The sequence below is a fragment of the Salvelinus fontinalis genome, chromosome 2 (assembly GCF_029448725.1).
Source record: "Salvelinus fontinalis isolate EN_2023a chromosome 2, ASM2944872v1, whole genome shotgun sequence".
Taxonomy (NCBI): Eukaryota; Metazoa; Chordata; class Actinopteri; order Salmoniformes; family Salmonidae; genus Salvelinus; species Salvelinus fontinalis.
In genome coordinates, this window is record NC_074666.1 from 2,503,061 (window position 1) to 2,527,317 (window position 24,257).

Here is a 24,257-nt window from a genome sequence, read left to right on the forward strand (position 1 = left end):
AGAAAAACAGAGAGGAACGGAGAGGAGCAGAGAGGAGCAGGGCTCAGGAATCTACACAGGGAAAACCTCATAAACACACACTATACACAAATAACACAGGTGAATCATTGAGCTACACTCACTCATATTTAACCTACATGGTTGGTAGATTTAATGTAGCCTGATGACTCACACTAAATTCCACCGCTGCTCTGCCGTTCGCTACATACTTCAGTCTGAGGCCGCCATCGTTGAAGTAGTTTGTGGTGATCAGGGACACGAGGGGTGTTGTACAAAACAAAGTCATAGTGATTGGACCATCTCTAACCAATCAGAATGTCAAAGCCAATGTTCTGACACACATGGGGAGAGAAAGAGGGAGAGGGAGAGAGAGAGAGAGAGAGAGAGAGAGAGAGAGAGAGAGAGAGAGAGAGAGAGAGAGAGAGAGACAGAGAGACCGAGAGACAGACAGAGAGAGAGAGACAGAGAGAGAGAGACAGAGAGACAGAGAAAGACAGAGAGACAGACAGAGAGAGAGAGAGAATCATGTCTTTATTGGTAAGGTCAGTCTATTGTGAGGGTTAGATCTGATAACATTGGTCTGATGTGATAAGGATCAGTTTGGATCAGTCTGGATATGTTAAAGAGGAGGGGGACCAAAGGCATGACATGACTGCAGCGCTATTCCCCTTTGTTTGGTTTCTCCACCCTCAGACACGCACAATACTCGCCTCCCCGTCAGATAAGAACCTGCCAATCAATCAGAATGGTCCATGTCAGCCGGCCCAGATTCACCCCCTCCTGTGATGCCTTCATACATAATCTGTAACGGCTTTCTTCCTGGGATGAAGGAGAGGACCAAAACGCAGCGCGGCTAGTGTTCAACATGTTTAATAAAGAATATGTGAACACTACAAACAACAAAACAATAACTGTGAAAACCGAAAACAGTCCTATCTGGTGCAGAACACAAAGACAGGATACAATCACCCGCAAACCAACAGTGCAAACAGGCTACCTTAATATGGTTCCCAATCAGAGACAATGCAAAATACCTGCCTCTGATTGAGAACCATATTAGGCCAAACAACAAACCCAACATAGAAACACAAAACATAGACTACACCCACCCAGCTCACGTCCTGACCAACTAAACCAAAGACTAAACCAAGGAAAATAAGGTCAGGAACGTGACATGATCCTTATTCTACCAGCCTCTCACCTGTCTCATCTCTGTTATTCATCACTTTACAATAAATCAACTTCATAACTGGTTCAGAAAATGTGACGTGTTATAAATGGAGAAATAATAGGTTGACTACTTCTTCAGCAAAATATTGTATTACTTTTCAGGGATTCATCTATTTAGACTGGACTGTCACTTTATCTCCTGTATCAATATGATGAATGTAAATAAGATTCTAGTAAGGTTATTACTCTGTACCAAAACCATACGCTCTGTTGCTGTCCTCCTCCAAAAAATTCCTGGTTATTTTTCTAGAACCTCTTGGCTTTTGTCTTGGACCAATTTCAATAGTACCATTAGCAAATGACCTTCTAGAAAATTATTCTACATTAAAATGAGGCACACTATTACCTTTTGGAATTAAATTAACTCATTATGCACAGGCCTGAACAGCAAACTGTTTTAAATTAAAACACATTTTTTAAAACACATAATTGAAAACTGCCTCCATTTTCTATACCCTTCAAAAAATGAATACTGAACTTATTCACCCCAGAAAGTAATGAGCTACACCTCAAACGTGTTTCTTCATATCAATTAGGTCTGATGATTCCAGAACAAGGACAATATAACAGTAGAACCTTGAGAAAAGACAGAATGGCTTTAATTCACACTGGGAGTGTTGAAATATGCTAACTAAGACCTCCCCTAACTGCAGGACTTCATTCACACTGGGAGTGTTGAAATATGCTAACTATTATCTGTCACCGTTGAAATACACCAACTATTATCTGTCACCTTTGAAATAAACAAACTACTTATCTGTGACTGTTGAAATAAGCAAACTACTTATCTGTGACTGTTGAAATAAGAAAACTTTTATCTGTGACTGTTGAAATAAGAAAACTTTTATCTGTGACTGTTGAAATAAGCAAACTGTGACTTCCACCAACTGCAGGACTTCATTCACACACTCGACATTAATGCTTTCAGATCCTGCTAGGACGCGTCCCAAATGGCAACCTAATTCCCTGTGTATATATAGCGCACTACTTCTGACCAGGACCCATAGGACATAGTAGTGCACTGTTTGGGGAATAGGGTGCCATTTAGGACAGGAACCTAGTCTAGTGTGCGCTATAGGGAACCAAATCCAATCCATGAGAATAGAACGTCCATTTATCATCGCCAACCCTCTGAATTAATGCTATTTTAGCTCATGGTAATTTATCCTGATTTCCTGTTAGGAGACACGGAGGGGAAATTAAAGGCACAGCAGCCTTCTGGGGTGCATCCCAAGTCATACCCTATTCCCTATGGGCCCTGGTCAAACGTAGTGCACTATTAGGGAATAGGGGTCCATAGGGCTCTGATCTAAAGTAGTGCACTATATAGGGAATAGGGTTCCATAGGGCTCTGGTCTAAAGTAGTGCACTATATAGGGAATAGGGTTCCATAGGGCTCTGGTCTAAAGTAGTGCACTATATAGGGAATAGGGTTCCATATGGCTCTGGTCTAAAGTAGTGCACTATATATAGGGAATAGGGTTCCATAGGGCTCTGGTCTAAAGTAGTGTATTTTCGTTTGAAAATATTTTTTTGCTTCGGGTGTATTTACCGACGGCCCATATAGGTCTTTCTTTTTCTTCCCTCTGCCTGTAAATCTCTGAGACATGGATTGAGATGCTATTCTCATCCCCCGTTCAAAGGGACAATTTAGTAATTTGTGCACTGCAGGAGCTGTATTTACAGGATTTTAAAGAACGAATTGTAAATCTGAAAGACTCCAACAAGGGTCCAATTATATCAGGCCCAGTGCCATCACTGAGTCGTAGCAGTGAAAGGTTCAGTGGGTTGCTGGCACGACACGACTGGCTACGAGTCTACTGTAGCTCTGTTAGGTTGCTGGCACGACACGACTGGCTACGAGTCTACTGTAGCTCTGTTAGGTTGCTGGCACGACACGACTGGCTACGAGTCTGCTGTAGCTCTGTTAGGTTGCTGGCACGACACGACTGGCTACGAGTCTACTGTAGCTCTGTTAGGTTGCTGGCACGACACGACTGGCTACGAGTCTGCTGTAGCTCTGTTAGGTTGCTGGCACGACACGACTGGCTACGAGTCTGCTGTAGCTCTGTTAGGTTGCTGGCACGACACGACTGGCCACGAGTCTACTGTAGCTCTGTTAGGTTGCTGGCAGGACACGACTGGCTACGAGTCTACTGTAGCTCTGTTAGGTTGCTGGCACGACACGACTGGCTACGAGTCTGCTGTAGCTCTGTTAGGTTGCTGGCACGACACGACTGGCCACGAGTCTACTGTAGCTCTGTTAGGTTGCTGGCAGGACACGACTGGCTACGAGTCTACTGTAGCTCTGTTAGGTTGCTGGCAGGACACGACTGGCTACGAGTCTACTGTAGCTCTGTTGGACTTACTTTGATACCTTTTGGAAACAGAAGATGTTCTACAGAGAGGATGGGGTCCATCCAATTCATCTTGGTGCCTAAATCCTGTCCTCACATTTTAAGGTTGCGCTGAGACATTTACCTATCAAAACCACAAGTCCCGCTCAGCTAATCCCAAACATAAATGATCAGCGTTGTCATCCTACCGCAGGTCAACGTCCCCGTTCGAGGCAAAGGCCCAATGGTTCAGTCCCAGACAATCATGCATCTACCAATTCAAACCAATCCCATGGTATTTTCATATAAGTTGTTACTTACATGATGTACATACTACCTAAATTGTCCCGACCAACCAGTGCTCCCACACATTGGCTAACTGGGCTATCTGCATTGTGTCCCGCCACCCGCCAACCCCTCTTTTTACGCTTCTGCTACTCTCTGTTCATCATATATGCATAGTCACTTTAACGATACCTACATGTACATACTACCTCAATCAGCCTGACTAACCGGTGTCTGTATGTAGCCTCGCTACTCTTATTTTCAAATGTCTTTTTACTGTTGTTTTATTTCTTTACTTACCTACACACACACACACACACACACACACACACACACACACACACACACACACACACACACACACACACACACACACACACACACACACACACACACACACACACACACATACCTGTTTTTCCGCACCATTGGTTAGAGCCTGTAAGCAAGCATTTCACTGTAAGGTCTACACCTGTTGTATTCGGGCGCCCGTGACAAATAACCTTTGATTTGATTTGATCATGCTTGTATTAAAGACTCCATTTGATCTGAAAACTCACACTGGACTGATACATTTAAAATGCTATACATTTGATTTAAAAGATTGATTTCATTATAATCCGAGTTTCTCAATCCAACATGGACATTCTGATAATTTCTGAAACTTGGTTGAATAATTCTGTGATGGACTCTGATGTGTCACTGTCTGGATAAGGTGTTTACGGATCAGACAGAGTCGGCAGAGTTCGGGGTTGTTGTCATATTTATAAATGTTTTTGTGGCTTTGTAGCTCTCTGTCTCTAAGCAGTTTGACCGTTTGGTTCTTAATGTGGTTACTGGCCATAATGACCAGCTGACATCACCGTCCCTCGGCTCCCTCGTGTGGCTCTTCATTTATCTGAATTACTATCTATGTTTTGGTTTATCTCAACTACTAATTATGGGAAATGTTTCCATTGATTTGGAGGATGCCAGGTGTCAGATACGCTGAAAGATATTTGCTCTGAGCTAAACCTGTCTCAGCGGACAACTGAGCTTACACGACCAAATCCTAAAGATCCATCAAAATCTGCCAATGTTTGATCTTATTTTGACGAATACTAAATATATTACTAGTGGGGGGGGGGGGGGGGGGGGGTTCCCACTGGATTTTAGTGACCTCTGCACAGTTTTATATGTCAGAGACGTGAGAATGCATAAATCTAAGCCTTGTGACATCACTAACAGGAACTCGGAACACTTTAGTGAACTAGATTTTTATTTTTTATTTTTTTTTACATGATCTTTATATTAGTGACCTTTGATTGTATTTCAGCTAATCCCTGAACCTGATTTAAGTTTAAGCTTTTTTTTTTTTGTAAATGTCTTCAAAGCTATTGTAGATAGTCATGCTCCCTTCAAAAACTCTTGAGAGATAAAAGGTTGATCGAATGCCTGATTCACTCCTGAATTATTCAAAGTCATTCATAAGGGAAATGGTGCCTGGGTCAAAGCCAGGAACACAGGCTTAGACCCGGATTGGCAATCTTTTAAGCAACTGAGGAATCAACGAATAAGACAAATCAGAAAATGCTAAATCTGATTATTATGTAACCACTTTTTCTGTTTGTAAGAGGAATCCCAGCAAAAAAAAACTGGAAGATTGTCAAATCTCTGAAGGGTACTACTTCTTCCTCTCTGCCACAACAAATTAATTCAGACTCTGGCCCCAATACAGACGGAAAGAAATACCATCAATGATGCATTTAATCGTCGTTTTATTTCAGCGGGCAATTTTTTTTCGAAATCTCTAAGCGTGGGCGAAATGCCGATTTTGAGAGTTTTGCAGATTGAAAATGGTAGTCCTTGATGCCTTACTTGCTATACATTTCCATTAAATTTAAGTCATTTAGCAGACGCTCTTATCCAGAGCGACTTACAAACTGGAAAGTTCATACATATTCATCCTGGTCCCCCCGTGAGAATTGAACCCTGGTCCCCCCGTGGGAATTGAACCCACAACCCTGGCGTTGCCAGCGCCATGCTCTACCAACTGAGACACACGGGACCACGTGTGACTATAGATAGCAAGCAAGCCACAGGGGCTGACCAATCGGAGCCGGGTCTGCTCAAGTGTGCTGCCCCCTCTCATTGCTGGCTCAGTAACACATATCTTACATGTAATATTGTTATCAGGAAATATAAAGTATGGAAAACAGAGTATGTGCTGCCAGTCCATAAGGGGGGGACGGTAATGATATTGATCATTGTGGTCCTATCTCTAGGCGTCCACGTCTAGCCAAAGATTCTCCAAACTTTGCTAAATAAGCAATTTAGCTTTTTCGTTTTATCTGAACATGCTATTTTTAATATAATGAATCTGGGTTTAGGCCTGGCCATCCAATCAGGGTTTAGGCCTGGCCATCCAATCAGGGTTTAGGCCTGGCCATCCAATCAGGGTTTAGGCCTGGCCATCCAATCAGGGTTTAGGCCTGGCCATCCAATCAGGGTTTAGGCCTGGCCATCCAATCAGGGTTTAGGCCTGGCCATCCAATCAGGGTTTAGGCCTGGCCATCCAATCAGGGTTTAGGCCTGGCCATCCAATCAGGGTTTAGGCCTGGCCATCCAATCAGGGTTTAGACCTGGCCATAGCACTATCACAGCAACCACGTTAGTTGTTAATGATATTGTCAATGCTTTAGATGCTAAAATGAAATGTGTTGCTTTGTTAGTGGACCTGTCAAAAGCTTTTTGATACTGTTGATCGTGTTATTTTATAGAATACGTTGTCCTCGATAGGTCTGAGCTCTGACGCCTGTTCTTGGTTTCATGATTATCTCAGTGACAGAACTCAGGCCGTCGTGATTGATGGGGTTAAGTCTTAATTTCTTGATGTACATAAAGGTGTACCACAGGGGTCCATTTTGGGTCCTGTTCTCTTCATTGGTCAATCTGTTAAAATGTTTAATGCAGATGATACTATTATGTACTCAATTGCACCAACTGCTGACCTGGCTTTGACAAGGCTACAGTCTGATTTTACAGCTGTACAGAAAGCCCTTACTGATTTAAACTCATTTTGTTTCCAAGTGCTCGTAAGATTGTCTCAGATGGATTACATCTTCACTCATCGGATGGTTCTGTAATCCAACAAGTCCCCGAATACAAATACCTAAGGTATTGTGATTGACATTGAATTAATGTATAAAAGCATACAAATGAACTTGTTAAGAAGCAGAGATTGAATTAGGGGCTTTTTGAATAGAAACAGACGTTGCCCCTCTCTCGTCAACAGGAAGCAGATTGTGAAGTCAACTTTTGGACCCGTTCTTGATTATGGTGATAGTACTTATCAAACGTTCTACCTGTTGTTCATTATGGTGATACTATTTTTAGGTTCTAACTTCAGGTAAATAACTCACGGACACGAGAGAAGTTCAACCAAGTTTCATTCTTCCCAAAGGGTCGAAACAGCTGTAATTCAGACACCGACATGGCTTCCCCCCGTGATAGTATTCACACCCTACTTTGAGTGGAGTCTTCTCCTTATTGCTAAACTTTGCATCATTCTTGCTAAGCAGGGAACTAAGTGATATGAGCCTTTAACGGTTTCTCCCCTTATCAGTACTGTCACATGTGATGGTTTTCCCTGCACTCAGCCCCTCCCAAGCTTCCCTCTGTCCCCCCCTCATGTATCTTAGTTAACTAATGTTCCTATACTTCTGAGAATAACAATGTTCCGAGCTTACTCGTTACAACAACGAACGTAACAGGAAGATTTTTATCATGACAGTTGTTTTAATTGACAGTGTTTTTGTATCGTAATTATTTCATGTGTTTAATTGCCTATATTTATGTTAATCTATATTGCATGATGTAAATGATTGTTTTTGTATATATTATATACTTCCCTGTTGAAATTAAGGTAAAATAAATTAATAAAATTATACTAATAATAATAATAATAAGTGCAGGGAAATGGGTCCTATTTGGGATGAACTCAGCCCTAATCCGTCTGAGAGCTCTGTGTACAGAGGAGATCAGTGTTTCAACGTGGTATTAGATGGGCAGATTGCAGGTGATTTAAATTCTCATCAAACTGGAGAAATAAAGCTGACGTGAAGTCAACATGATTTCTCTCCAATAACTGCATCACGATAGAAGCTGGTTTGCCATTCATAGGGTAAACAATAAACAAAGTAAACAGGTTTACCAGTTTACCCCCACCAGCACCCCACTCCCCCAGTTTACCCCCACCAGAACCCCATTCCCCCAGGTTACCCCCACCAGCACCCCATTCCCCCAGTTTACCCCCACCAGCACCCCACTCCCCCAGTTTACAGCCACCAGCACCCCATTCCCCCAGTTTACCCCCACCAGCACCCCAATCCCCCAGTTTACATCCACCAGAACCCCATTCCCCCAGGTTACCCCCACCAGCACCCCATTCCCCCAGTTTACCCCCACCAGCACCCCACTCCCCCAGTTTACAGCCACCAGCACCCCAATCCCCCAGTTTACAGCCACCAGCACCCCAATCCCCCAGTTTACAGCCACCAGCACCACATTCCCCCAGTTTACCCTCACCAGAACCCCATTCCCCCAGGTTACCCCCACCAGCACCCCATTCCCCCAGTTTACAGCCCACCAGCACCCCATTCCCCCAGTTTATAGCCACCAGCACCACATTCCCCCAGTTTACCCTCACCAGAACCCCATTCCCCCAGGTTACCCCCACCAGCACCCCATTTCCCCAGTTTACAGCCCACCAGCACCCCATTCCCCCAGTTTATAGCCACCAGCACCACATTCCCCCAGTTTACCCTCACCAGAACCCCATTCCCCCAGGTTACCCCTACCAGCACCCCATTACCCCAGTTTACCCCCACCAGCACCCCATTCCCCCAGTTTATAGCCACCAGCACCACATTCCCCCAGTTTACCCCCACCAGCACCCCATTCCCCCAGTTTATAGCCACCAGCACCACATTCCCCCAGTTTATAGCCACCAGCACCCCATTCCCCCAGGTTACCCCCACCAGCACCCCACTCCCCCAGTTTACAGCCCACCAGCACCCCATTCCCCCAGTTTATAGCCACCAGCACCACATTCCCCCAGTTTACCCCCACCAGCACCCCACTCCCCCAGTTTACAGCCCACCAGCACCCCATTCCCCCAGTTTATAGCCACCAGCACCACATTCCCCCAGTTTACCCCCACCAGCACCCCACTCCCCCAGTCCTGGTGACAGTGATAAGCTAGCAACTGTCTATAGAAGTCAGAACTGGAGTGTGGCGCTTATAGCAACAGGTTAATAGATGATATTATACATGAGGACAGGTGGACAGGTGGACATGGCACTCTATAGAAAGTATTTTTCTGAAACAATTCTCTAAATATATCTTCACAGCAGTGGAGGCTCCTCAGAGGAGGAAGAGGAGGACCATTCTCTAAATGTATCTTCACAGCAGTGGAGGCTCCTCAGAGGATGAAGAGGAGAACCATTCTCTAAATGTATCTTCACAGCAGTGGAGGCTCCTCAGAGGATGAAGAGGAGAACCATTCTCTAATTGTATCTTCACAGCAGTGGAGGCTCCTCAGAGGATGAAGAGGAGAACCATTCTCTAATTGTATCTTCACAGCAGTGGAGGCTCCTCAGAGGAGGAAGAGGAGGACCATTCTCTAAATGTATCTTGACAAGTCTTAAGGAGGTGAGTGAGCCATGCATAATAACACTAATAAAGTCTTTCATATTGCAGCCGGTCAACCAGGTCACCGCCATAAGAAACAGCCAGTGGGGTTCCATAGTCTGGCATTACAAACATAACCCTGCTTTAACCTACCATTATGGTTGGTTGTACCTCACTCGTCACTTTGGTGACCACTTCCCCCCTGAAGCAAAACCTTTATAGACAATTATTTATTTATTTTAACCATCACTTTAAGGTCAGAAATATATATTTTTTATTCGTGATACTTCCAGACCAGGGAAGCATTGTGTGTGTAATTTAATTCTGTTAGCGCCTAAATTATGTCCCGGCAAGTATCCACTCAGCCCCGGCTTTGTCAACCACTGTTAGGAGACAGTCTTCATTCAACAGTCAATTTATCAATAGTACAAGCTTGTCATCATAGACGCTGTAAGTGAAATTAATGGAACAGATTCTAACCAAATTAGGGCCCCCCTCCTGCCTACACAGACATGATAAATATAACCAGGATAAATATGCATCACACTTAGTGGTGGAGGAACACATACTTTCAGGGAAGAATAGGCTACTCTAGCTTTTCTGGATATGAGAGCAAACACTGACCAACATTACTCTGACACTGACCAACATTACACTGACACTGACAAACATTACACTGACACTGACCAACATTACACTGACACTGACCAACATTACACTGACAAGGATTACACTGACACTGACAAACATTACACTGACACTGACCAACATTACACTGACCAACATTACACTGACCAACATTACACTGACACTGACAAACATTACACTGACACTGACAAACATTACACTGACACTGACCAACATTACACTGACACTGACAAACATTACACTGACACTGACCAACATTACACTGACCAACATTACACTGACACCGACAAACATTACACTGACAATGACCAACATTACACTGACACTGACCAACATTACACTGACACTGACCAACATTACACTGACCAACATTACACTGACACTGATCAGCATTACACTGACCAACATTACACTGACCAACATTACACTGACCAACATTACACTGACACTGATCAACATTACACTGACACCGACATTACACTGACACTGACCAACATTACACTGACACTGATCAACATTACACTGACACTGACCAACATGCACTGACACTAACCAACATTACACTGACTCTGACCAACATTACACTGACACCGACCAACATTACACTGACACTGACCAACATTACACTGACACTGACCAACATTACACTGACACTGACCAACATTACACTGACACTGACCAACATTACACTGACACTGACACTGACCAACATTACACTGACACTGACAAGCATTACACTGACCAACATTACACTGACATTGACCAACATTACACTGACACTGACCAACATTACACTGACTCTGACCAACATTACACTGGCACTGACAAACATTACACTGACCAACATTACACTGACACTGACCAACATTACACTGACCAACATTACACTGACACTGACAAACATTACACTGACACTGACAAACATTACACTGACACTGACAAACATTACACTGACCAACATTACACTGACACTGACAGACATTACACTGACATTGACCAAATTTACACTGACACTGAAAAACATTACACTGACACCGACAAACATTACACTGAAAGTGACCAACATGACACTGACCAACATTACACTGACATTGACCAACAGTACACTGACCAACATTACACTGACACCGATCAACATTACACTGACACCGACCAACATTACACTGACACTGACCAACATTACACTGACACTGACCAACATTACACTGACACTGACCAACATTACACTGACCAACATTACACTGACACTGACCAACATTACACTGATACTGACCAACATTACACTGACACTGACCAACATTACACTGACACTGACAAACACTACACTGACACTGACCAACATCACACTGACACTGACCAACATTACATTGACACTGACCAACATTACACTGACCAACATTACACTGACCAACATTACACTGACACTGACCAACATTACACAGACTCTGACACTGACCAAAATTACACTGACACTGACCAACATTACACTGACACTGACCAACATTACACTGACACTGACCAACATTACACTGACACTGACAAACATTACACTGACACTGACCAACATTACACTGACACTGACCAACATTACACTGACCAACATTACACTGACACTGACAAACATTACACTGACACTGACAAACATTACACTGACACCGACCAACATTACACTGACACTGACCAACATTACACTGACACTGACAAACATTACACTGACACTGACAAACATTACACTGACACTGACAAACATTACACTGACACCGACCAACATTACACTGACCAACATTACACTGACACTGACAAACACTACACTGACACTGACCAACATTACACTGACACCGACAAACATTACACTGACATTGACCAACAGTACACTGACCAACATTACACTGACACCGATCAACATTACACTGACACCGACCAACATTACACTGACACTGACCAACATTACACTGACACTGACCAACATTACACTGACACTGACCAACATTACACTGGCACTGACCAACATTACACTGACACTGACAAACACTACACTGACACCGACCAACATTACACTGACACTGACCAACATTACACTGACACTGACCAACATTACACTGACACTGACAAACACTACACTGACTCTGACCAACATTACACTGACACTGACCAACATTACACTGATACTGACCAACATTACACTGACACTGACCAACATTACACTGACACTGACCAACATTACACTGACACTGACAAACATTACACTGACACTGACAAACATTACACTGACACTGACAAACATTACACTGACACCGACCAACATTACACTGACCAACATTACACTGACACCAACATTACACTGACACTGACAAACATTACACTGACACTGACAAACATTACACTGACACTGACAAACATTACACTGAGACCGACCAACATTACACTGATCAACATTACACAGACTCTGACACTGACCAACATTATACTGACACTGACCAACATTACACTGACACTGACCAACATTACACTGACACTGACCAACATCACACTGACACTGACCAACATTACACTGACACTGACCAACATTACACTGACACTGACCAACATCACACTGACACTGACCAACATTACACTGACACTGACCAACATCACACTGACACTGACCAACATTACACTGACAAACATTACACTGACACCGACCAACATTACACTGACACTGACAAACATTACACTGACACTGACAAACATTACACTGACACTGACCAACATCACACTGACACTGACCAACATTACACTGACACTGACAGTCACCAACATTACACACTGATATAGTTATATATATTTTTATTTAATTTAAAATAATAGCTAAAAATTGTTATTTAGATTTTTATTTAATTTAAAATAATAGCTGTGTAACGAATTACACACACACACTTCTTTTGACAAAAAATGTTTTCAAATGAAATATGTGACACACGTTGACATTGTTCAATTTCAAGTAAGTAATATCCAACCTGTCCTCACCTGGGATTTGAACTCACAATCTCTGGGTTCCACGGCCTACCGATCGTCCAGCAATGCCACCATCAGACAAGTTGAGCAAACACATCATTTTAAATTGATAATTAGTTGTAACTACTATATATATTTATTTTTACAGTGTAGGTTTTTCAGGAAATAACCTAGTTGCACCAGTAAGGTCCCATAAAATCTGCGTTGACGGAATCACGGAATCCAGACATTAAAAACGGAATTGAACAAACGTATTGAATTTAGTAGGAAATCAACTAAATCGATTGAACTTGCCAGAGTCGATCATAAGACATGAACAAAGTGCATCAGTGATTGGTATTTTCCGGCAACCCTCTGAAAGGGCACAGGAAAGGAAAGGAGGAAAGGAAAGGAGGAAACGAAAGGGGGGACACCTAGTCAGTTGTCCATCTGAATGTATTCAAATTAAATGTGTCTTTCCGCATTTACACAACCCTACTGATTCAGAGCCCCTTTATGTGTGTGTTGTGGTGCTCCTATGTCTAGTCTACACTCTGTGTAGCCGTTGGCGATAATGCTAATGCTAACCGTCTGCAGGTAGATGGAAAGGCTTTCCCAAAAACATTCTCAATTAAATGCTAACTACAAAGTAGCCTATGGCTACCTGACAGAATGATATCATGATTATTTGCCTCCAATGGCCATTTGCTTAGCAAATTCTGCAATCACATGAGCACTACAGAAACACTGCTAACCAAACCAGGGTGTCTGGCTGGTACACACTACAGAAACACTGCTAACCAAACCAGGGTCTGTGGCTGGTACACACTACAGAAACACTGCTAACCAAACCAGGGTCTGTGGCTGGTACACACTACAGAAACACTGCTAACCAAACCAGGGTCTGTGGCTGGTACACAATACAGAAACACTGCTAACCAAACCAGGGTCTGTGGCTGGTACACAATACAGAAACACTGCTAACCAAACCAGGGTCTGTGGCTGGTACACAATACAGAAACACTGCTAACCAAACCAGGGTCTGTGGCTGGTACACACTACAGAAACACTGCTAACCAAACCAGTGTGTCTGGCTGGTACACACTACAGAAACACTGCTAACCAAACCAGGGTCTGTGGCTGGTACACACTACAGAAACACTGCTAACCAAACCAGGGTCTGTGGCTGGTACACAATACAGAAACACTGCTAACCAAACCAGGGTCTGTGGCTGGTACACAATACAGAAACACTGCTAACCAAACCAGGGTCTGTGGCTGGTACACAATACAGAAACACTGCTAACCAAACCAGGGCTACACAGATGCATTGGTACACAGATGCATTGAAGGGTAACTAAAGTGGTTATTCCTTTAAACATTTTGAGCTTATTGTGGTAAATTGCATCCTTCTGGCAACAATGGCTGACACTTAAAATGCCGTTGCCATAGAATTCCGTGGCGCCCCCGTAACCTGTGGTGCAGTACGTCACAACTTTTAAAGAAAGAACCCACAATTCTAACATTTTGTCGTTTTTTCCCCAGACCTCAAAGTGGTCTCCTGGTGTGGTTTTGGGAGGGAAACAATGTAACAGAGTCTAAGTGATTTTCCTATGGCCCTACACCAGACAGTATTGAAGGAGAGCTGACTGGTAGGACTATAGAGTTAGTCCAACCTGTTATTACTAGCAGACATATCAGAGAGATATGTAGTATTCTGCACAAATACTACTGTATATACCAGTCTCTCTCTCTCTCTCTCTCTCTCTCTCTCTCTCTCTCTCTCTCTCTCTCTCTCTCTCTCTCTCTCTCTCTCTCTGTCTCTCTCTCTCTCTCTCTCTCTCCTTTTCTCTCTCACACACCCCTTTCTAACAAACACACTATCTAATAACCCCAATTCTTAAACATACACACCCCACCACCCTCCTATTCATGCACACTAGGATGTTTTTGATTCCGGCAAAGGCAGGTCCCAGGGGATATTCCCTTCCAACCCAGGCTGTCTCCAGGCTGCAGCAGTATGGAGCTCTGCAGCCATGTTTGCATCATTACTCTGGTCAAAATCCATACAGTAGAGAAAAGGGTTCCATTTGGAACACAGCCCATGACTCCTGTCCTGTAGCTAGATGAGCTGTTACTGACTCCTACAGCTGTAGCGAGATGAGATGTTACTGACTCCTACAGCTCCTGCCCTGTAGCTAGACGAGATGTTACTGACTCCTACAGCTCCTGCCCTGTAGCTAGATGAGATGTTACTGACTCCTACAGCTCCTGTCCTGTAGCTAGATGAGATGTTACTGACTCCTACATCTCCTACCCTGTAGCTAGATGAGATGTTACTGACTCCTACAGCTCCTTCCCTGTAGCTAGATGAGATGTTACTGACTCCTACAGCTCCTGTCCTGTAGCTAGATGAGATGTTACTGACTCCTACAGCTCCTGCCCTGTAGCTAGATGAGATGTTACTGACTCCTACAGCTCCTGCCCTGTAGCTAGATTAGATGTTACTGACTCCTACAGCTCCTGTCCTGTAGCTAGATGAGATGTTACTGACTCCTACAGCTCCTGTCCTGTAGCTAGATGAGATGTTACTGACTCCTACATCTCCTGCCCTGTAGCTAGATGAGATGTTACTGACTCCTACAGCTCCTGTCCTGTAGCTAGACGAGATGTTACTGACTCCTACAGCTCCTGCCCTGTAGCTATATGAGATGTTACTGACTCCTACAGCTCCTGCCCTGTAGCTAGATTAGATGTTACTGACTCCTACAGCTCCTGTCCTGTAGCTAGATGAGATGTTACTGACTCCTACAGCTCCTGTCCTGTAGCTAGATGAGATGTTACTGACTCCTACATCTCCTGCCCTGTAGCTAGATGAGATGTTACTGACTCCTACAGCTCCTGTCCTGTAGCTATATGAGATGTTACTGACTCCTACAGCTCCTTCCCTGTAGCTAGATGAGATGTTACTGACTCCTACAGCTCCTGTCCTGTAGCTAGATGAGATGTTACTGACTCCTACATCTCCTACCCTGTAGCTATATGAGATGTTACTGACTCCTACAGCTCCTGCCCTGTAGCTAGATGAGATGTTACTGACTCCTACAGCTCCTGTCCTGTAGCTAGATGAGATGTTACTGACTCCTACAGCTCCTGTCCTGTAGCTAGATGAGATGTTACTGACTCCTACAGCTCCTGCCCTGTAGCTAGATGAGATGTTACTGACTCCTACAGCTCCTGTCCTGTAGCTAGATGAGATGTTACTGACTCCTACAGCTCCTGTCCTGTAGCTAGATGAGATGTTACTGACTCCTACAGCTCCTGTCCTGTAGCTAGATGAGATGTTACTGACTCCTACAGCTGTAGCTAGATGAGATGTTACTGACTCCTACATCTCCTGCCCTGTAGCTAGATGAGATGTTACTGACTCCTACAGCTCCTGTCCTGTAGCTAGATGAGATGTTACTGACTCCTACATCTCCTGTCCTGTAGCTAGATTAGATGTTACTGACTCCTACAGCTCCTGTCCTGTAGCTAGATGAGATGTTACTGACTCCTACATCTCCTGTCCTGTAGCTATATGAGATGTTACTGACTCCTACATCTCCTGTCCTGTAGCTATATGAGATGTTACTGACTCCTACAGCTCCTGCCCTGTAGCTAGATGAGATGTTACTGACTCCTACGGCTCCTGTCCTGTAGCTAGATGAGATGTTACTGACTCCTACAGCTCCTGCCCTGTAGCTAGATGAGATGTTACTGACTCCTACAGCTCCTGTCCTGTAGCTAGATGAGATGTTACTGACTCCTACAGCTCCTGCCCTGTAGCTAGATGAGATGTTACTGACTCCTACATCTCCTACCCTGTAGCTATATGAGATGTTACTGACTCCTACAGCTCCTGCCCTGTAGCTAGATGAGATGTTACTGACTCCTACGGCTCCTGTCCTGTAGCTAGATGAGATGTTACTGACTCCTACAGCTCCTGCCCTGTAGCTAGATGAGATGTTACTGACTCCTACAGCTCCTGTCCTGTAGCTAGATGAGATGTTACTGACTCCTACAGCTCCTGCCCTGTAGCTAGATGAGATGTTACTGACTCCTACATCTCCTACCCTGTAGCTAGATGAGATGTTACTGACTCCTACAGCTCCTGTCCTGTAGCTAGATGAGATGTTACTGACTCCTACAGCTCCTGTCCTGTAGCTAGACGAGATGTTACTGACTCCTACATCTCCTACCCTGTAGCTAGATGAGATGTTACTGACTCCTACAGCTCCTGCCCTGTAGCTAGATGAGATGTTACTGACTCCTACAGCTCCTGTCCTGTAGCTATATGAGATGTTACTGACTCCTACATCTCCTGTCCTGTAGCTAGATGAGATGTTACTGACTCCTACAGCTCCTACCCTGTAGCTAGATGAGATGTTACTGACTCCTACAGCTCCTGTCCTGTAGCTATATGAGATGTTACTGACTCCTACAGCTCCTGCCCTGTAGCTAGATGAGATGTTACTGACTCCTACATCTCCTACCCTGTAGCTAGATGAGATGTTACTGACTCCTACATCTCCTGTCCTGTAGCTAGATGAGATGTTACTGACTCCTACATCTCCTACCCTGTAGCTAGATGAGATGTTACTGACTCCTACAGCTCCTGTCCTGTAGCTAGATGAGATGTTACTGACTCCTACATCTCCTGCCCTGTAGCTAGATGAGATGTTACTGACTCCTACAGCTCCTGTCCTGTAGCTAGATGAGATGTTACTGACTCCTACAGCTGTAGCTAGATGAGATGTTACTGACTCCTACATCTCCTGCCCTGTAGCTAGATGAGATGTTACTGACTCCTACAGCTCCTGTCCTGTAGCTAGATGAGATGTTACTGACCCCTACATCTCCTGCCCTGTAGCTAGATGAGATGTTACTGACTCCTACAGCTCCTGCCCTGTAGCTAGATGAGCTGTTACTGACTCCTACAGCTGTAGCTAGATGAGATGTTACTGACTCCTACAGCTGTAGCTAGATGAGATGTTACTGACTCCTACATCTCCTGTCCTGTAGCTAGATGAGATGTTACTGACTCCTACAGCTCCTGTCCTGTAGCTAGATGAGATGTTACTGCACAGACAGACAGACAGACACATTACTCAAACATGGAGAGTATGTGAGGGTAGGTATGTGTGAGGGGGAGAGAGAAACAGAGAGAGAGAAGAGAGAGAGAGAGAAGAGAGAGGGAGAGAGAGAGAGAGAGAGAGAGAAGAGAGAGGGAGAGAGAGAGAGAAGAGAGAGGGAGAGAGAGAGAGAAGAGAGAGGGAGAGAGAGAGAGAGAGAGAGAGAGAGAGAGAGAGAGAGAGAGAGAGAGAGAGAGAGAGAGAGAGAGAGAGAGAGAAGAGAGAGGGACAGAGAGAGGGACAGAGAGAGAGAGATCGAGGGAGAGAGAGAAGCAGAGAGAAAGAGCGAGGGAGAGGGTGGTGACAACCAAGTCATTTTGTTTCATAACTAAACTCTCATTACCCTTTTCACCAGGAAAAGCATCTTTCTCCCACCGTGCTTGAGGCTTGGTGCTTTGTGGCCTCTGTCTTTAAAAGAGGATCGAGTTAAACAGGCCTAGAGCTGGAGAGAAGAACATTATGGTAGTGATCTTGAAACCCAGGATCAAAGATCCTAAAGCTCATAGAGAGGACTGTTCTGTGATAGCACAGAGAGAGAGGTTGTTGACTTAGCATCCACATCCTCACAGAAATTATTAGAAGGTCAAGATGTCAATGATGGACTGACTCATCTTCTCATCTCCTCTCCTCTCCTATTCCCCCCTCATTGCCTCTATTCTCCTCTCCTCCTCTCCTTTCCCCCTCTCATCTCCTCTACTCTCCTCTCCTCTTTCCCCCTCTCGTCTCCTCTACTCTCTACTCCTCTTTCCCCCTCTCGTCTCCTCTCCTCTCCTATTCCCCCCTCATTTCCTCTATTCTCCTCTCTCCTCTCCCCTCTCATCCCATCTCATCTACTCTCCTATTCCCCCCTCATTTCCTCTATTCTCCTCTCCTCCTCTCCTTTCCCCCTCTCATCTCCTCTACTCTCCTCTCCTCTTCCCCATCTCATCTCATCTCCTCTCCTCGCCTCTTCCCCCCTCTCATCTCCTCTCCTCTCCTCTCCTCGCCTCTTCCCCCCTCATTTCCTCTTTCTCCTCTCCTCCTCTCCTATTCCCCCCTCTCATCTACTCTCCTCGCCTCTTCCCCCCTCATTTCCTCTTTCTCCTCTCCTCCTCTCCTATTCCCCCCTCTCATCTACTCTCCTCACCTCGCCTCTTCCCCCCTCATTTCCTCTATTCTTCTCTCCTCCTCTCCTATTCCCCCCTCTCATCTCATCTCCTCTCCTCCTCTCCTATTCCCCCCTCTCCTCTACTCTCCTCTCCTCTTCCCCCTCTCATCTCCTCTACTCTCCTCTCCTCTCTTGGCCCTGGGGCTACTTGTGTGTCAATCGGTTTCTCGCCTCAGAAATCAAGAGATTTATCCCTGGAAGCCAGTGGCAGGCGCTGGGCTCAGACATGGCTCCTATTCATTTGACTATTGTTGAGGTTAAGGTTTTAGCTCAGGGGGGAAGAATTGGATGCAACACAAAGGAGAGGTCAGGAAACAACCAAACCAGTCCCAAACAGCACCCTATTCCCTACATAGTGAATTAATTTTCCTAGAGCCCCTACGTTTCCTGGTCAAAGAGTGTGTCCTATATAGGGAACAGGGTGCTATTTAGGATGCAGGCACACCAGTGAGGGGACTTTTTGATTGAACTAGGGGGAGTAGGGGATGGAGGTGCCTGGGTTTTAATAACTAGCTCCCCTTTAATATGTCACAGAAATGGTTTCCAAGGTTTTGTTGATGAACCTTCTGCCTAAAATGGCACCCTATTCCCTATGCCCATAGGACTCTGGTCTAAAGTAGTGCACTATATATAGGGAATAGGGTTCCATAGGGCCCTGGTCAAACGTAGTGCACTATATAGGGAATAGGGTTCCATAGGGCTCTGGTCTAAAGTAGTGCACTATATAGGGAATAGGGTTCCATAGGGCTCTGGTCAAAAGTAGTGCACTATATAGGGAATAGGGATCCATTTGGGAGCCCCTAACTAGATCTCCTCACACCGTTCACTTGTTCTCTTTCCAGCTCCAACTCCAATGTCTTCACTATTTCATTATTTATTACTTATTCTAGCATGTTCTTTGGCATTAACAGTTCATTATTTAATTGTCTATCAGTGTGATTGATTCCGCAGCAATGTGATGTCTATCAATGTAACCAGCAAGTAATTAAAGAGACAACTTAATATTTCTACAGCCTTCAGGCGAGAAGGATATCATTATTTTCTAGTGGATTAAATTATACACTACAGTGGCCATGATGATTTGTCGGAGCTACTGAAATTACATGTACGAGTCTGAATAACACACACACACACACACACACACACACACACACACACACACACACACACACACACACACACACACACACACACACACATTCACACACACACACACACAAGCTACATCTTTCAAGATTCACTTCGAAATCGGACATCCATCCACGTCCTGAGGACATCGGGAGATGGGGGGAGTATGAGACCAGCGAAAAGTTGCTTCTTATTTAAAGAGCTCAACATTACTGGGTGATGACAAAAAATGGATTCTGGTCACAAAACATTCACAAGACCCCAATGCCAAAAGCAGCAACGGTGAGCCCAATCACCATCAAGCAGGATTTGGGTTTCGCTAGGGCGTGGTGGATGGGGATAGTGGATGGGGATGGTGGATGGGGATGGTGGATGGTGGATGGGGATGGTGGATGGGGGTGGTGGATGGGGATGGTGGATGGGGATAGTGGATGGGGATGGTGGATGGGGATGGTGGATGGGGATAGTGGATGGGGATGGTGGATGGGGATGGTGGATGGGGATAGTGGATGGGGATGGTGGATGGTGGATGGGGATGGTGGATGGGGGTGGTGGATGGGGATGGTGGATGGGGATGGTGGATGGGGATGGTGGATGGGGATAGTGGATGGGGATGGTGGATGGTGGATGGGGATGGTGGATGGGGGTGGTGGATGGGGATAGTGGATGGGGATGGTGGATGGTGGATGGGGATGGTGGATGGGGGTGGTGGATGGGGGTGGTGGATGGGGATGGTGGATGGGGATGGTGGATGGTGGATGGGGATGGTGGATGGGGTGGTGGATGGGGATAGTGGATGTGGGTGGTGGATGTGGGTGGTGGATGGGGGTGGTGGATGGGGATGGTGGATGGGGATGGTGGGTGGTGGATGGGGATGGTGGATGGTGGATGGGGATGGTGGATGGGGGTGGTGGATGGTGGATGGGGATGGTGGATGGGGATGGTGGATGGTGGATGGGGATGGTGGATGGGGGTGGTGGATGGGGGTGGTGGATGGGGATGGTGGATGGGGATGGTGGGTGGTGGATGGGGATGGTGGATGGTGGATGGGGATGGTGGATGGGGGTGGTGGATGGTGGATGGGGATGGTGGATGGGGATGGTGGATGGTGGATGGGGATGGTGGATGGGGGTGGTGGATGGGGGTGGTGGATGGGGATGGTGGATGGGGATGGTGGATGGTGGATGGTGGATGGGGATGGTGGATGGGGATGGTGGATGGGGGTGGTGGATGGGGATGGTGGATGTGGATGGTGGATGGGGATAGTGGATGGGGATAGTGGATGGGGGTGGTGGATGGGCGTGGTGGATGGGGATGGTGGATGGGGATGGTGGATGGGGATGGTGGATGGGGATAGTGGATGTGGATGGTGGATGGGGGTGGTGGATGGGCGTGGTGGATGGGGATGGTGGATGGGGATGGTGGATGGGGATGGTGGATGGTGGATGGGGATGGTGGATGGGGATAGTGGATGGGGATGGTGGATGGGGATGGTGGATGTGGATGGTGGATGGTGGTGGATGTGGGTGGTGGATGGGGATGGTGGATGGGGGTGGTGGATGGGGATGGTGGATGGGGATGGTGGATGTGGATGGTGGATGGGGATGGTGGATGGGGATGGTGGATGGGGATGATGGATGGGGTGGTGGATGTGGGTGGTGGATGGGGATGGTGGATGGGGGTGGTGGATGGGGATGGTGGATGGGGATGGTGGATGGGGATAGTGGATGGGGATGGTGGATGGGGATGGTGGATGTGGATGGTGGATGGGGGTGGTGGATGGGGATAGTGGATGGGGATGGTGGATGGGGATAGTGGATGGGGATAGTGGATGTGGATGGTGGATGGGGGTGGTGGATGGGCGTGGTGGATGGGGATGGTGGATGGGGATAGTGGATGGGGATGGTGGATGGGGGTGGTGGATGGGGATAGTGGATGGGGGTGGTGGATGGGGATAGTGGATGGGGATGGTGGATGGGGATAGTGGATGGGGATGGTGGATGGGGATAGTGGATGGGGATGGTGGATGGGGATAGTGGATGGTGGATGGTGGATGGGGATAGTGGATGGGGATGGTGGATGGGGATAGTGGATGGGGATGGTGGATGGGGATAGTGGATGGGGATGGTGGATGGGGATAGTGGATGAGGGTGGTGGATGGGGATGGTGGATGGGGGTGGTGGATGGGGGTGGTGGATGGGGGTGGTGGATGGTGGATGGGGGTGGTGGATGGTGGATGGGGGTGGTGGATGGGGGTGGTGGATGGGGATGGTGGTGGTGGATGGTGGATGGGGATAGTGGATGGGGGTGGTGGATGGGGATAGTGGATGGGGATGGTGGATGGGGATAGTGGATGGTGGATGGTGGATGGGGATAGTGGATGGGGATAGTGGATGGGGATGGTGGATGGGGATAGTGGATGAGGGTGGTGGATGTGGGTGGTGGATGGGGATGGTGGATGGGGATGGTGGATGGTGGATGGGGATAGTGGATGGGGGTGGTGGATGGGGATAGTGGATGGGGATGGTGGATGGGGATGGTGGATGAGGGTGGTGGATGGGGGTGGTGGATGGGGATAGTGGATGGGGATGGTGGATGGGGATGGTGGATGAGGGTGGTGGATGGGGATAGTGGATGGGGATGGTGGATGGGGATGGTGGATGAGGGTGGTGGATGGGGATAGTGGATGGGGATAGTGGATGGGGATGGTGGATGGTGGATGGTGGATGGGGATAGTGGATGGGGATGGTGGATGGGGATAGTGGATGGGGGTGGTGGATGGGGGTGGTGGATGGGGGTGGTGGTTGGGGTGGTGGATGTGGGTGGTGGATGGGGAATGGTGGATGGGGATGGTGGATGGATTTGGTGGATGAGGGTGGTGGATGTGGATGGTGGATGAGGGTGGTGGATGGGGGTGGTGGATGGGGATGGTGGATGGTGGATGTGGATGGTGGATGGGGATGGTGGATGGGGATGGTGGATGGGGATGGTGGATGGGGGTGGTGGATGGGGGTGGTGGTTGGGGTGGTGGATGTGGGTGGTGGATGGGGAATGGTGGATGGGGATGGTGGATGGATTTGGTGGATGAGAGTGGTGGATGTGGGTGGTGGATGTGGGTGGTGGATGGTGGATGGTGGATGGGGATGGTGGATGGGGGTGGTGGATGGGGTGGTGGATGTGAGTGGTGGATGGGGAATGGTGGATTGGGGTGGTGGGTAGATGGGGATAGTGGATGGGGGTGGTGGATGGGGATAGTGGATGTGAGTGGTGGATGGGTTTATGCGTGCCACGGCTCCGAGGGTCACGGGTTCAATCCCAGTGTTTATTTTGTTTTTTTACCGTATTCTAAACCTTAACTCTTAACCTGCAGCAAGTGGCTCAACCAATCATCCGTGGGAACCCAGTGTGTCAAAAATAACTTCAAAATGTGAAATGTAAAGGAACTATCCCACACACAACAACCTAAAACAAAGCTTGAAACAAAAAGACAGAAAGGAAAAACTATCTCCACCAATGTGATTCAGAACACCATACTGATTTCGAACCAGACCGAGCAGCTAATCGTGTGTGTGGTTGTGTGGTTGTGAGAGAGAGGCTGTGTGGTTGTGTGGTTGTGAGAGAGAGGCTGTGTGGTTGTGTGGTTGTGAGAGAGGTTGTGTGGTTGTG

At 46.5% G+C, this 24,257-nt stretch overlaps 1 protein-coding gene and 1 non-coding gene across 2 annotated transcripts in view; both read right to left on the reverse strand.

The window, feature by feature from the left end:
- The window catches only part of LOC129869623 (netrin receptor DCC-like), a 210,404-nt gene that overhangs the window by 150,727 nt on the left and 35,420 nt on the right, over positions 1-24,257 (reverse strand). The window lies entirely within an intron of this gene.
- Positions 5,824-5,900, reverse strand: trnaa-ggc (transfer RNA alanine (anticodon GGC)). The gene has a single exon. It is a non-coding gene; the product is annotated as a tRNA-Ala (tRNA).